We start from the raw sequence: 17,489 nt of genomic DNA, 5'->3' as shown, positions 1-17,489 counted from the left end.
CATTCTCCATCTGTAATATCCAACTAAGCAACCAAAAGACAAAACTCTATGCAAGTAGTTCCACTGTAATCTTTTTCATACTTTCTACAGAGACATTCATCTGATGCACGTGACCAACTTCACTTAGCTCAGAAAGGAGACTTTTGTAATGGATATGGCACTGAGTTGAGAAACAGATCTGAGTTAGAATAGTCAGAATTCAAGTTTAACTAGTTAAATAACTGCCACTTTTATTTCCAGAGATATAAGAATTCAATGAATACTTTCTTATCACCAGACTAGGTCCATGTGCTGTGATTCTTTTTGTAAACTTGCTTCTATCTCAAGTGATCTGATTTTTTTATGAAAACTACTTTGTCCAAAATATTTCTTGGTTTATTCATTCATCAGACTTCACTCCTAAACCAATAAATTAAATGATATAAACCAAAAAGAAACAAAAACCTTTTTTATTGTTACAGTTTTTCAATCAAAATAAAAAGATTACATGGTTTGGTTTGGTTTTTATTCCTAAGCACAACCAGTTTGTCTCCCACATGTTCCTTTTCTTTCATGCTGACTTTTCAGGTAATTACATTTAAAAGCCAGATAATTTTTAAGCAATAAAATTTTGGGAACCAACATACTTTTTGAGAAATAGAAGAAGGTTTTTAAGTTAATAAACATAGTCATTTTCCTTTTGCGTTATAAATGAACAACTCTCCTTGTTACATTATAAGCTGGTTATTAGTAACACCTTTCAGACAATACCTTTACCTTATTGAGTTATTGCAGTGAAATTATAAATGACTTTTCATATTCAAAAGTATAATAGAACTTGTTGGCCAACTGATGATTTATGGTATTGATTAAAATTGTGTTGGAACAGGACAACTAGTCAGGCATATGTGAATCAATTTTCCCCCACAATTCTTCTGGTCCAAATTCATGTTACATATTATCTGGAAAAAAAAGATTGTTTTAGTATTCTTCTCCTAAGAATTAAGGTGATACAAAGTTGAATTATAATCTGAAATTATCTGCCAACTTCTATTACACAAACTTATAGCTTCATTTTTATTACTCAATCTTAACCCAATTTTTCCTGTAAATGTCTAAATATTTGTTGTTACTATGAGCTATAAAACATTAAATATTCCATATTGGCTATTATTTTGCTTAAAGACAACAAACTGATCTATAAGTCAAACCTTTGAAGAATATTAAATTTGTGTGTATATACATATATGCACATAAAGACATAGTCATATTGAAGAAGTTATCAAAAAAAATCCACAGACAGTAAATACCAAGTGTTTGGCTACTTCCCCACTTGCCTTCAAAGTGGCCATTTTTATAGGAAGAAGTTAATTATATTTTAAGAGCTTTCCATGAGCTTAAACATCCAGCTTAAAGTCTACCCACAAAATTTTATGAAAAAGAAAATGAGATCTAGTCTGAGATATTTCCCTGAGATTGCCTAAGGAATTATCTGAGATCACAATGATAGTTTGCAAACTTAGCAGGTATATATACATATATATATATATATATATATATATATATATATATATATGTATATAAATTTTAGCTAAGGCAGTTCAGTAGTGTATCAGAACTGCAGCTGAAGTCAGTAAGATCTGAATTCAAATTAGCCTCAGATCCAGTCTAGCCGAGGGACCCTGGACAAGTCATTTAACCTATATACTTCTATTTCCTCATCTGTTAATTGGGATGATAATAATATCTACCTCCCAAGGTTGTTGCAAAAGTAAAATTTATAATATATGAGTTTTTAATTTCTATTTTTTTTTACATTTGGAGTTCCAAATTCTCACCCTCCCACCAACCCCTCCTTCACCTATTAGGAAAACATAAAATATGACATAAATTATACATGTTAAATCTTGCAAAATATATTTCTATATTAGTCATGTTACTAAAAAAGTGATAAAAGTATGATTCATTCTGCAATGATTCATCAGTTCTCTCTCTGGAGGTAGATAACATTTTTTTATGAGTCTTGGGGAATTATCTTTATTTTGTAACAGTTCATATAAGTCTTCCTAAGTTTTCTGGAACCATCTTGCATATCATTTCTTTCTCTTTAAATTTGGTATTGTATTTTCCCCCAATCACATGTAAAAACAATTTTAACATTCTTTTTTTAAAAAAAAATTTGAGGGGGCAGCTAGGTGGTATAGTGGATAAAGCACCAGCCTTGGAGTCAGGAGTACCTGGGTTCAAATACGGTCTCAGACACTTATAATTACCTGACTGTGTGGCCTTGGACAAGCCACTTAAACCCATTTTCCTTGCAAAAAAAAAAAACCTTAAAAAGCATTTGAATTCCAAATTCTCTCCTTCCTTCCCTTTTCTTCTTCCCCATAAAACCTAGCTAATGTGATAATCTACCATCCATTCTCCTGAGTCTATAAGTCTGGTACTCTACTCCAAGTATATGTTCTCTTTTATTTTCCTTGGTTTGCTTGTTCTAAAAATTTTAAACATTCAATATTCTAATTAGTCATTGTATCTGGAAGGGATACAAAAAGCATTTATTAATTAATCAATAAATTTATAAGCACTTATTAAGTATCTATGATATGCCAAGCACTTTACTAATTATTAGAAGTACAGGGACAAAGGTAAACATTCTTGTTTGCAAAGATCTCATCATCAGAGAAGAGATAGTTGTATCTGTGTTTGTTATACATATATAAGTGTGTATACAAAATCAGCACAAGGTCATCCAGAAGGAAGGACACTAAAAGCTGAAGGGAAAAGGAGAGTTTTCATGGAGGAGGTGGTACTTGAACTGGAAAAAAATAGAGATACAAAGAGGGGGAGTAAAAAAGAGAGTATATATATATATATATATATATCCCAGGTATGGGAAACAGTGTCACACAACAGATGGAACATGGTTCAAGAGGAAAAGTTAAAAAGCGATTTTTAGTTGAAGTATAGAATATACAATTGAGTTATAGAGATTAAATGGCTCATCTAGGGTGACACAGATTTTGATGTTACATTAGAATTTGTCTTCTTGACTCTAGATAAGCTCTCCATCTACTATGCCACCTAATTGCTTCTGATAAGTATGTGTGATTATGCAAATACCAAAGAATGATACTTTTGTAGAAAAGTATTAAGCAAAGTTTGCCAGACACATGTATCAGTATTTCATTGGTGAAGGGAAAGATAATAATTTCCTTTATTCATAGGATTAATTTTTGTTCCCATCCATTTTCATGTCTCACTTTGCGTGGAAAAATTAGTCTTGGAATTGAGAAACTAAGGAAATCAGGAAAAAACAAAAAACTTTTGTAAGCTGTTGCAAGAACAACCTATAAACAGATACAATCTTTATTTTAACTATTAAAAATTTAACATGAGAACACATAGAATTGTTTATTCAAAGCTAGAGTCAGGCCTCTGACAATGACAGATCATTGCTTATAAAGAAATTACATTCCAAGAAGCAGTTTTAAATATGAGGGCACAAGTTAGATAAATTTGCTCAGTATTCCAAAGAATCCAGTGCTTGTGCCTTCTGGGAAAGGAAAGGACTATTCTAGCTAGACAAGATTCAGGAAACGAGAAGTTGTATCATTGGAAAATAGCCAGCATAGATAGTATTTTCTAATACAGTGGTTTTTTTTTTAAGATTTGTGTTTTCCTTAAAAGTCAATAGCAAAGATTTTATGCTATTGACAATCCTCAGGACCCCAGCTAAAGAATGAAACTGAAGCCAAAAGCCAAAAAAAGATAGAAACCTCACATGCTCAGCTCAGGTAATGCAATTGGACCTTTATTTTTTAATTTTAACTTTATTTTTTCCAATTACATGCAAAAACAGTTTTTAGCATTTGTTCTTTTTAAGATTTTGAGCTTCACATTTTTCTGCCTCCCTCCCTTCTATTCCCTCTCCTTATGATAGAAGGTAATCTGATATAGGTTATACATATACAATCATATTTAGCATATTCCCATATCAATCATGATGTAAAAGAAGAATCAGCAAAAAGAAGACTAATTTATAAGAAAATTTTTTTTTAAATTTTGAAAAGTAAAGATAATATGCTTTAGTCTGCATTCAGACTCCATAGTTCTTTTTCTGGATGTAGATGGTATTTTCCATCACAAATCTTTTAGAATTATTTTTGATCATTGTACTTCTGGGAAGAGCTAAATTCATCATATTTGATCATCACACAACGTTGTTCTTAATATATGTAATGTTCACCTTACTCTGATCACTTACTCAGCATCAGTTCATAAAGATTTTCCCAGATTTTTCTGAAATTCATCTGCTCATGATTTTTTGTAGAGCAATAATTTCCATCACATTCATACTCCACAATTTGTTCGGCTATTCCCCAATTTTTCACCTCTACAAATAAAATTGTTATGAATATTTTTGCACATGCCATGCCCACTTATATGCCTGACAAAGACTATAGACCACATGAGGCTATAGCATTATTGCTTTGGTGGTAACAGACCTGTAAAGAGGAACTGAAGTAATGAAGGCACAAGTTCTCTCTGTATATGTGATCCCTAACCAAAAATATCACTCCTATTTGCGCTTCCTTTTCTGTTTTCTCTGTGTGTGTGCATATGTATGTGTTTGTATATCCACTCTTCCCATTAGTGGCATATGTATCTATGAAATAAGGCTTATGGGTGATATATTTATTGCTATATTTCTTTCTATATAATTTCATTAAATGCTTATTTCAATAAATCATGCCCTCTAAACTGATTGACAGATATAAACATATCATTGAAAAGCTTGTGTATTAATGTTTTAGATTGACATAAATTATAATGTACTTTGAACCTAAGGTAGTTTTGTCTATGGGGATCAATATAAAATTTGGGGCAGCAACTTTCAATGCTCTACTTTTCATTGATCAGAATATATCAAGTACATTGTTTTGGCTATCTTGAAATCCCTTTCTTTGTTACATATTTTAAAAAATTTTCTCTAAAACCTAAGAGATTTGATTTTAATTTCTTCCATAGAAAAGAAAAAAATCTTCAAGTGATAGGAATGATGTACCCAATTCCTTAATGCATTGTCTTTGTTCTTACTTTTTCTTCTTCTTTTTAAGAAATATAAGAAAAACACTTCAAATATATTAATGTCATGAGTTTCTTCATCAAGAAAATTAAAAAAGAATAGTTATAATTTCAAAAACATTTCTCTATTTTCATGAAAGTATTGAGTAACAGATGCTTTACTTTTTCTACTAAAAAGTAAATAAATATTCTCTTAAAAATACAGGTGAAGGGGCGGCTAGGTGGCGTAGTGGATAAAGCACCAGCCCTGGAGTCAGGAGTACCTGGGTTCAAATCCAGTCTCAGATATTTAATAATTACCTAGCTGTGTGGCCTTGGGCAAGCCACTTAACCCCGTTTGCCTTGCAAAAGTCTAAAAAAAATACAGGTGAACAGATATGTTCAGAAATTGTTTGATCAAATTATAAAACTAATTAACTTAATGTTGCTAGTATGGTGTTCTGCTTTCAAGTATTCATGGTAATTCTTGTTGAAAACAGCACTCAGGGGCAAATATTACGTATCTTCCAAATATTTAGAAAGGTTGAGGAAAATGTTTAGGTAGACAGGGTTATCATTTTGATCAAATAGTTATGAGAATGTTAGCTCACACCAACCTCCTAGTAATCTTTTCTTAACTATTTAGGTACAGAGAATAGATTGATAATTCCATAGCTGAATCAAGAAAAAGAGAGAAAAGCAGAAGAGAGCAGACATTCTATACGTATGTATAGACTTTTCTAGCAATACATAGGCTCATATAAGCTCATCAAGAAAGTAGCTATGGTAAAACTTCTGTGGAGTTTTTCCCCCACAAATGTCTATGATTTTTCACATCCTTAAGTAGTATTTTCTAAAATGAAAGGAAGACCCAGGAGGTCCCTTGATTATATATAGGAGCTTAATCAGCAATCTCCTAGGATTGGTTTTAATCAAGTAACACAAAAAGGAACAATGAGATCATAGTCCCTCAGCATAGAAACTTTACTATCAGGATTGATAATAATAATAACAATAATAATAATAAACAATAACAACAATAATAATAATAATGTTCAACTTGAAGAATACCATTCAAGAAGAATAAAATGGCCTATCTGAAATGAGTCCATAGTGAAAAAAAAAGAGGAAATTTTGGAAAATCATTCTTAAGAAAGGCCTGGGACAGAGATGGTGCTCAATAAATGACTGAATGACAGGCTTTGTTTCTCCCTCTTTTTCTTCAGTAACTTTCTTTAAAATGCATCACTAGTCAAGTGCCTTTTTCTGGTATCAAGTTTAACCTTGGATCTGAGCCAAAGAAATAAATAGTAGCAGGTGTTTGTCACCTGGCCCCTTTGTGATGACAGTACTGTAGTATTTTTATATGGACCCAAAATAGCAACTACTCTTCTTTTCACCTTTCTCTAAAAATTTTCATTGTTATTACTATGATTCAAAAGTAGATTGCTCATGACCACCCACACCAGCAGGGAAAAAATCACAATGTTCTGTGCACTAAGTAGAGATTTGCAATCTATTATGAACATTTATGGTTGAAAGCTTTATCAGCAAGGTCTCTTGGCCCCCACTCAATATCAGAAGACTTTTTAAGGAAAAGTTACCATGGGTGCAGACATTTAGCTAATTTTATTCTTCTTATATTTCAGAAATATTTCCCAATCTGGAGAATTATTCTGTTCTGCAACAGATTTGCTAATAAAATATTTTTTGTACTTTTTTTCCTCCAATTACCCTTTATCCCAGTAACATATCTATCTTAACCTAATCATGAGGAAGACAAAGAGGTATCAAAAAATAAAATGAATAATAATGTGTTGCACCAATCAGGGAAATCAATTAAAGGAAATTTGCTTATCAGCATTAAATTAATCATTTCTGATCTCTTCTGGACAACTTAGGGAAAAAAGAATCTTTTCAATCCTTTGTCTCTAAGTAACTGATTTGTCTCCTTTCATTTCAATGGCCAAAGTGGTTTACAATTAAAAACTCATACAGATATGTTTCCTCTGAAATAAAAAAGCATATCTTATTAAAAAAGTATACCTCACAACAAGAAAAGAAAAGAATGAAGGGGAAGTAACTACTTTGATTTGTTTATGACATAAGTTCCTACACAACATACTAAAATTTTTGAAAATTAATTTGCTATGATTTAGTAAATGATTACATTTTCATTCAAATCCAAAGACAAATTTAAGACTCTAGAATTTTAACATATGCTCCTAAACCTATCAATTTCATACACAATCATAGAGACCTAAGAATGAAAGGGCCTAAGAAATCATCTAGTTCAAACTCCACATTCTACAAATAAGGAAACCAGCTAACTCAATTCAGAAAAGATCTCAAAGCCCACCTACTTCAATCCCCCTTCTTTAAGGCACAAGAAACTATAGACTGGAGAGTTTAAATGGGTTTTTTAAGGTCACAAAGATAACAAACATCTCAGGAAGAATTTGAACCTAAGTATTCTGACTCTGAAATCTGTGTTCTTTCTATTATTCTATATGAAGTAACATGTTTAACCTATATAGGTGATAAGATGCAGATTTAAGATTTATACTCTTACTTTTTCCATTATGCCATGAATCTATCATTTGTTTTTCTAAACTTCACACCTCAGACAGAGATTCTTGTACAAATAATGTGGAACTAATAATGTGAAGCATTTGTTAATGAAAAATGAGTTTGTTTGTTTGGTCAATTCTTTTTTATTTTATTTGAATGAGAAAATAAGTTGTGATTCAACTCTAAAAAATGTGTCTGCTGAGCCATTCTGCATCCTTGCTACTTGCCCTCGTATTTGTAAACTGCTACTTCTAAGATGCCCATAGTATTTTTTAATTCAGATCAAATTTCTTACAAAGCTTGTATTTTACTGAAATAATTATTGATATTGAACTTTTCTGGGGCAGTTGGTAGAATAGTGGATAGAGCACCAGCCCTAGAGTCAGGAATACCTGAGTTCAAATCTGGCCTCAGACAGTTAATAACTACCTAACTATGTGACCTTGGGCAAGTCATTTAACCCCACTGCCTTGCAAAAACCGAAAAAAAGAGACTGGACTATTCTTTATGCTGAATAATACCAAAGGATCCTGTGATACCACAAAATATATCTAAAAAGCAAAACAAACAATTTTTAAAAAATCATTCATCAAACACCTAGAATACAGGCTAAACCAAGATATAATTCTGCATCATATATTATATATTTATAATATATTATAAATATATAATACATAATTCTTCAGGATATAATTCAACATTAGCCTTGCTATTTATAAACTTTATATTATATTGAATAATCTTTATTGACTAAATCAATTATAGTGATCTATTGTTTTTCATTTGGAATCAGAGAAACATGACTTCAAAACCAAATTTTTCCCATCAGTAAAGTGAGGGAATCAAGAATAAATGATCTCTAAAGTAATTATAAACTTAAAATCTCTGACCCTATGCCCTAAAAGTACTACATTGTTTATGAGCAGCAAAATATGATAAGTCCCCAAAATTGATGAGGAAAAAAGTATAGATATAGTATAGTATATATAAAAGTATAGATATAGATATAGTATATATAATTGTTAAAGTAGAGTTGGGGATATAGATATATAATTATAGATAAAGTTTGTTATTTTTATTAATTATTTTTTTAATTTTAATTGTAAAAATCCAAATTATCTCCTTTCCATACTCCCCTATGCAGAGTCCCACTTCTGGACTCCTTTATCTTTCCCAGGTAAATGTTGGAGGGGTGGGAGACAAGGAAGATAAAGGAGACAAGTTTCTCCTTCAAGGTCTCCAAGTGCTCCAAGTGCTCCATTTATTCACCAAACCCCAGTGCCTAAATAGTTTTCTAGTCTCTAATCCACTCCCACTCCCATGGTACTTAGTAAAACAAGGCTCTGATATTCAAAGACACCAGGTGAAGATAATTTGCAATGTTCCCATACTCAATGGTTCCCAACACCCTTACTATCATTAACAAAGCTCCAAAAACAAAACCCTTTACAAAAATAGAGACAAGCAAATCAAATCCTATATTTTATATGTTCAAAAATAAATAAACAGATGAATCGATATTTAAAAAAAAACTAAATTCTCACTGAATCAATCATCTCTCTATAAATAATATGTTTCATCTTGAGTCTTCTGGAATTCTATTTAGTCATTGTATTGATCATAAATGCTAAGTTTGAGCTTTCAGGGCAGAATCAAGATGGCAGCATGAAGCTAGCATGCTCCCAGAGCTTTTCCCTACACAACACTTAATGAAGTCTCTACACAAACTTAAAAGTTACAGATCCCACCAAAAAAAAAAAAAATAGAAAGTTTTCAACTGTAGACAATGTGGTGGATCTTCAGTGAAGATCTTTCTCTTTGGAGGGAAAGGACAAGTAAAGTCTAGCAAGGTGGGAGAGTGGGAAATCCAGAAGGAGGCCTCCAGTCACAGGGCATTCCAGATCCCCACACCTGTATAATAGATCATATCCCAGCAGATGGATAACAAGCCAACAGGGATGGGCTGAACCCTGGGAACACTAGGGCAACAGAGAGGAATGGATAGGGAACAAGCTACTACATAGACAGAGCCTGTACATAAAGGAGGAAACAAACCTCTGCATATATAATCCCAGGGTTGCATAGGAGACATCTTGGCAAGTATATCAGGGATCAGATCCTAACCCCAGCACAAAAAAAAAACCCTTTTATGCTCCCAATACCCAAGGAGCAGAGCAGAGCTCAAAATGAGCAAAAAGGGGGGGGGGGAACTACCCTTGGAAAATTACTATTCAGATTGAAATGATAAACATGGCATCCCAGAGGTAGCAAACAATGACAAATTGCCTACATGGAAAGTGTCCAAGGAATTTATGAATTGGACTCTAATCCAAAACCTCATAGAAGAGCTTAAAAAGATTTTAAAAAACAAAGAAGAAAGAATGAAAACACATGGGAAAAAGAAATGAGTCATGCAGGAACATTATGAAAAATTGACCAAAGATATCAACTCCTTTGAAAATAAAAATAACTAACTGAAAAAAGAATGTAACTCATAAAAAAATAAAATTGGCCAATTGTAAATGGAATATAACTCATCTAAAAGACAAATTGACCAATTGGAAAGAGAATACATCTCAGTAAAAAGAAAATTAACCAAATGGAAAAGGAAAACAATTCTCTTAAAAATAAAATTAAGAGCTATAGTGGGAACCACAAAAGCTAATTGAAAAAATAAAACGTTAAAAATTAGATTTGGAGAACTAGAAACTAATGTCTCTCTGAGACAAAATTCCTTCTAACAAAATAAAATAGCTGAAAAAAAGTTGAAGAAAACATAATGTATCATTTAGGAAAAACAAATGACCTTGAAAATAGATCCAGAAGGGACAGCTAGGTGGCACAGTGGATAGAGCACCGGTCCTGGTGTCATGAGTACCTGAGTTCAAATCTGACCTCAGATACTTAATAATTACCTAGCTGTGTGGCCTTGGGAAAGCCACTTAACCCCATTTGCCTTGCAAAAACTTAAAAAGAAAAAATAAAAAAAGAAATAAAATAGATCCAGAAGAGATCATTTACAAATTTTTGGTCTACCAGAAAGCCTAGATAAAAAAATGAGCCTTGAAAATATCTTTCAGGAAATTATCATGGAAGGCTGTCCTAATATACTACATCGAGAAGACAATCTAGTTTTGTTTTTTTTAAGGTTTTTGCAAGGCAGATGGGGTTAAGTGACTTGCTCAAGGCCACACAGCTAGGTAATTATTAAATGTCTGAGGCCAGATTTGAACCCAGGTACTCCTGACTCCAGGGCCAGTGGTCTAGCCACTGTGCCACCTAGCTGCCCTGACAATCTAGTTCTTGAAAGAATATACAGAAAACCTCCAGAAAGAAACAACAATATAAAAACTCCAAAGTCTATCAAAGATGATTCCAGAATTTTCAAATAAAAGAGAAAATACTGCAAGAAGTCAAAAAAGAAGCAATTTAAATACAAAGGAAGCACAATCAGAATTACTTAGGACTTATCAAATTCAACATTAAAGGATCAGAGGGCCTAGTATATGATATTTCAGTTAAAGGATTGAATATAACTGAAAGGATTATACTTAGAGGATATGGGTATGGTTGATTTTTATCCTACATTATTGAAGAAAAACAAAATTACATCACAGTGTATGAGAAATTACAATGTATCCAGCCATGGCTGATCAGACCAATATGAGCTCAGAATGTTCTACTACAGGTTTATGAGCACAAATAATCCAAGTGAACACCTCTGGTATTTACTCTAAACTTATGTACCTCACATTTCCTTAGAGCAACTTTAATTCTGCCTTGCTCATAGAGCTCCTCAACACTCTCATTAGTGAGGGCACCCTACGCTGAATAGTGCTGTGTCAATGTCTCCCATGTCTTACAATCAACTCTAAAGTTGTAAAGAGAGACTTTCAAAGTGGCCTAGTACTTAGAGTACTTGGAGACTCTATACATACTTAAATCAGAAGGATCTTGCTTTACTAGATACTTTAAGTTAAGAAGGGTTTTAGTACAGTAGGGTCAGAAGGTGGGAGCATGCCTAGGACAGTTGGACATAAAGAGATTAGGAAGTGATCTTGCATTAATCCATACATCAATTAAGGAGAATTTTAGCTCCATGGATGCTAAAGAGACAGAGGGAGAGAGTGTATCTGATACTTTGGTAGGGGGGGATTGTAGAGCTGCCATTGGAATACAAAGATCCCAAGGAGGAAGAGAGTGTATTTAGAGGGATTGGACATGAAAACACCATGAAGAGATTTTGCTTTGCATGGCACTGGATATAATTGGAGGGATTTGCCTTGGGAAGAGGGGAAATAAATTGTTCATGAAATGATTTGACTTAGAATGATGCTTCAGCTTCTGAGGTTTCTTTCTAAAGGGGGATACTTGAAAAAGGGATTAGGTATAAAGTGATTATATTTGATGTGTCTCATGGCACTTGAGAAATGTATTTCTAATGAGATAGAAGAGGGGAGAGTATTTAATGACTATGAGGCAATGATCCCTATCAATTAATCAACCACTCAATCAATCAACTTTTGAGAATACTATTTCTATCAGATCAGAAAAGAAAAGTATATTTTGACAAAGGGTTTGTAAGTTAGTTTTAGCAGTAAGTGAAGGAAAATAAATTGAAGGAATTAGAGTAGAAAATGAGGAAGCAAAACTTTTGCTCTTTGCAGATGATATGATGGTATAATTAAAGAACCCAAGGAAAATCATTGAAAAACTACTTAAAATAATTGACAAATTCAATGAAATAACAGTATATAAAATAAACCCACATAAATCATCAGCATTTCTAAATATGAACAACAAAATCACAAGACAAGAGATGGAGAAAAAAATTTCATTTAAAGTAACTGCAAACAACATAAAATGCTTGAGAATCTACCTCCCAAGACAAATCCAGAAACTGTATGCACACAGTTACAAAACACTTTTCACACAAATAATCAGATCTAAACAACTGGAGAAATGCCATCTGTTCATGGTTAGATGGAACTAATATAATAAAACTGACAATTCTACCCAAATTAAATTACTTATTCAGTGTCATGCCAATCAAGCTACCAAATAATTATTTTATTGAGATAGGAAAAAATAATAATAAAATTTGTCCAAAAGAACCAAAGTTCAAGAATATCAAGGGAATTGGTGAAAAAAGTAAAGGAAGTTGGCCTTGCTCTACCAGCTATAAAACTATACTGTTAAATGGAAGTCATCAAAACTTCCTGATACTGGTTAAGAAGCAGAGTAATAGAGAAGTGAATTAGAATAGGTACAAATGAAAGGGTAGTAAATGACTATAGTAATCTATAGTTTGACAAACCTGGGAAAAGAACACATTATTTGACAAAAATTGGTGGGAAAACTGGAAAATAGTATGGCAAAAACTAAGCATAGACTCACATCTCATACTCTTTACTAAAATAAGATCAAATTGGGTACCTAATTTTGACAGAAATGGTGAAATTATAAACCAATTAACAGATCAAGAAATATTCTACCTGTCAGATCTATAGAAAGGGAGAAAATATATAGCTAAACAAGAAATAGGGTACATTATAAATTGTAAAATGGATAATTTTCACTACATTAAATTCAAAAGATTTTGTACTAATAAAACTAAAGCTGCCAAGATTAGAGGGAAAACAGAAAGCTGGGGAAAAATTTTCACAGCTAGGGGTTCTGATAAAGGTATAATTTCTAAAATATATAGAGAAATGAATCAAATTTATAGAGTTACAAGTCATTCCCTAACTGATGAATGGTCAAAGGATATGAACAGGCAATTTTCAAAGATGAAACTGAAGTTATATATAATCATATGAAAAAATGCCCCAAATCATTACTGATTAGAGAAATGCAAATTAAAACAAGTATGTGGTACCACCTCACACCTATCAGATTGACTAAAATGACAGAAAGGGAAATCAATTATTGTCAGAAAGGTTGTGGAAGGATTGGGACAATAATGCATTGTTGGTGCAATTGTGAACTAATCCAACCATTCTGAAGCACAATATGGAAATATACCCAAAAAGCAATAAAATTGATCATACCCTTTGACCCAGCAATTTGATTACTAGGCCTATAGCTAACAGAAATCTTTTTTTAAAAAATGGGGAAAAGGGGCAGCTAGGTGGCACAGTGGATAAAGCACTGGCCCTGGAGTCAGGAGTACCTGGGTTCAAATTCAGTCTCAAACACTTAATAATTGCCTAGCTGTGTAGCCTTGGGCAAGCCACTTAACCCCATTTGCCTTGCAAAAACCTAAAAATAAAACAAAAATGGGTAAAGTACCACATGTTCAAAAATATTTGTAGTAGTTCTTTTTGTGGTAGCAAAGAACTGGAAATGGATGGAATACCCATCAACTGGGGAATGACTGAACAAGTTATTGTATACAAAAGTCATGGAGTAGTCTTGTTTTATAAGAAAACTGATGGATGATTAGAGTCTAGAGAAGCATGGAAAGAATTACAAGAACTGATGCTAAGCAAAGGGAGCAGAACCAAGAAAATGCTGTATGCATTAGCAAAAAACATTGTGAGTTGATTAACTATGATGTATGCAGCTCCGCTCAGCAATTCAGAGAGCTTGGACAGCCCTGCAAAATCTTTTATGGAAAACTCCAACCACATTCAAATGAAAAAAATAACACAGAATCTGTATGAACACTATGTTCACTTTAAAAAATTTTTTTTCTCATGTTTTTCCTTCCTATTCCATGGTTTTCTTTCTTTTCCTTTAGTCCTAATTGCTTATACACAAAGTGATTAATATGTAAACATCTTAAATACAGATGTACAGCTACAACAATTCACTAGATTGTTCACTGCTGAGGAGAGGGGGCGAAAGTGAGGGTGGAAGAAAATTGTGTAACTTACGAATATGTGAGTACATTAATGTTGAAAAACTTTTATAATATGAAATTAGAAAAATAAAAAAAATGCTGTCTTTCAAAGTTATTTGTCTTTACAATAGTGATATTAATGTATAAATTGTTCTCCTGGTACTACCCTCTTTATTTTGCAATAATTCAAGTAAGTCTACCCAAGTTTCTCTGAAACCATCTTCATTTTTTCTTACAACATAATGGTATAACCAAATTTATTTTTATGTGTTTACATTTTCTTACTTGCTTTAGCCCCTTTATCAGAACTTCATTTTTTCTAAACAAATTTCTGCACCAATCCACAGGCATGGAATTTTATCATCAATATCTCTCTCTGTAAAGCTTATTGGGTAATAGAAAGAGTGTTGATTTGGGGTACAAGGATAAAAGTTTGAATTCTGGGTTTCTACCACTGAATAGTTATATATCGTTGGAAAAATCATATCTTTGAGTTTCAGTTTTACCAGCTATAAAATGAATACTGATAATACAAATATTTCACAGACCTGTTATGGAGATAAAATGATTTAAAAACAGGAAATACATTCTTAACTGTGAAGCACCAGAGAAATCAGAAAATATAGGTTTTGCCCCAGGATTAGAAAAAAGACAGAGACAGAGATAGAGACAAAGAATATAAAATTTAATCCATACAAAAATTTCACCTATACAATTCCTCCACAGAGTAGGAGATAAAAATAGTATACAAAAAGTGCTGAGCTTATGTTTTAGGTAATATGTAGTTGTGGATATAATGAGCCATAGCCCTTCTGAGTGTTCTCACTTCATTCCATAAAATTCTCTTCTTTTCTTTCTTTTCTACATGAAGCAGTCTCTACCCTTACTTTCTCCTTGCAGATAGAAGCAATATTGGATTGTATTGGATAAAAAACTATACTGAATCAAGAAGACCTAAGTTCAGGGGGCAGCTAGGTGGTGCAGTGAATAAAGCACTGGCCCTGGAGTCAGGAGTACCTGAGTTCAAATACAGCCTCAGAAACTTAATAATTACCTAACCGTGTGGCCTTGGGCAAGCCACTTAACCCCATTTGCCTTGCAAAAACCTAAAAAAAAAAGACCTAAATTCAAATCCTGCATTTGACACTAACTGGTTATGTGACCTTAAGCAAATAACTTATCTGGACCTCAGATTCCTATGAAATAAGGGGGGTGGATTAAATCATCTTTAATGTCCTTCAAGGTTGACATCTAGGATAAATTAGTATGGTACTAATCTTAGTGTTTCCACAGGTTATGTGGGAGGAATACTGGCCAAGACAAAGAATGCTGGTCTCAGATATTCTATCCCCTGTTTTCATAGTGCAACTAATTTTTCCCATGCCACTCAAATTTGTTTTAATAATTTTTGTATGATATTTACAATGAATTTCAAGGCTGATTTGATATCACATTTCATAGTTTGGCCTGGGGTGCTGCTGCCTCTGGACAATGGTTGTTCTAGTCACTAAAATTGCCAAGTTATAGCTCTATAATATTAAAAGAAAAAGAAATATAAACCATCTGTTATTCTTAGTAAATAGTAAAATTTTGGTTTATTAACCTGTCTATTTCAGTATAGATGAAGACAACAATTCTACAATGTCTTAGATTTATTAACCATATTAGTTTAATTTTCCTTTTCATTCATTCTATAAAAATATATTGACTACTTTGTTTATAAATGGGATTATGGGCAAAGAGAGAAAGAAATGACAGTCCTTTTTTTCAACAATCATATTCTATTGGGGGAAGTAGGAAGTAGATAATACTTCATTTGCTCAGTTGGGTAAAAAGGAGAGGGACTAGTCATCATGTAATTTCATTGGCGTAAGGGATACCAAGTAAGGAAATTTCTTTTAATTTTGTAAGATAGCATCTTCTTTGAAATTCATAGAAAACTTAGTATAAGAAGAGAAAATAGTTGTTCAGTTGTTTCAGTCATGTCTGACTCTTCATGACCCCATTTGGAGTAGTTCTGGCAAAGACATTAGAATGGTTTATCATTTCCTTCTCCAGATCATTTTATGGAAGAGAAATTGAGGCAAATGGAGTTAAGAGACACGTCCAGTTAACATAGCTTTTTAGTATCTGAGGCCACATTTGTACTCAGAAAGATAAGTGCTCCAGACTCCAGGCCTGGTATTCTATCAACTGTACCTATTGCCCAGATAAAGCAATAACTGAGGAAAATCAAGAAATACTTCAATTAAGAGTAGAACATTAACTAAGTCTTCAATGAAGATATGGATTTTGAGAAATGAAGGTAAGCAAGGATTATAGGATACTTACAAATGCACTGAGCCAGACAATGACATGCTATGTTTGGGAAACGGTTACCTGGGCAATTTTGCTTGAATGGAGAATGAGAGTCATGCAAAATAAGACAAAATGTAATGGCAGCCAGAAACAGTCAAGCAGTCATTTGAAAGGAAAGAAGAGGATGGAAACAAAAATATAGTAGAGCTAAAATCTATAAGATGACAAGATTTGGCAACTGAATTGATATGAAAGAAGAGAAAAAGAATAATCTCAGATAATTTTGAGATTGTAAACCTAGGTGAATGGAAAGATGCAATATTTCTCAACAGAAACGAGGAAATTTGGAAAAGGATTCACCTTATGGGAAAAGGTAATAAGTTCCATTTTTCTTATATTGACTTTAAGATGGCAATAGGATATGTGGTGGTAATTTCTCATAGTGATGGATGAAGTAGAATTTAAATTAAGTGAAATATTAGGACCAAACACACAGGCATATAGGCACAGAGAGAGAGAGAGAGAGAGAGAGAGAGAGAGAGAGAGAGAGAGAGAAGACAAGACAGCCTAGCACATTTAAGTCATGGAAAATAAATGAAAAGGCAAAGGAAACTGAGAAAAAAAATGTAGAAGAATAAGGAAAGAATGGTATGATACATACCAAAGGAAGAAAGATTGTCCAAGAGAACACTTGACCAATAATAATAGAAAAACCTGGATTTACAAATTC

The sequence above is a fragment of the Macrotis lagotis genome, chromosome 1 (assembly GCF_037893015.1).
Source record: "Macrotis lagotis isolate mMagLag1 chromosome 1, bilby.v1.9.chrom.fasta, whole genome shotgun sequence".
Taxonomy (NCBI): Eukaryota; Metazoa; Chordata; class Mammalia; order Peramelemorphia; family Peramelidae; genus Macrotis; species Macrotis lagotis.
The sequence above is the reverse complement of the archived record's forward strand: the minus strand, read 5'-3'. Positions refer to the sequence as shown.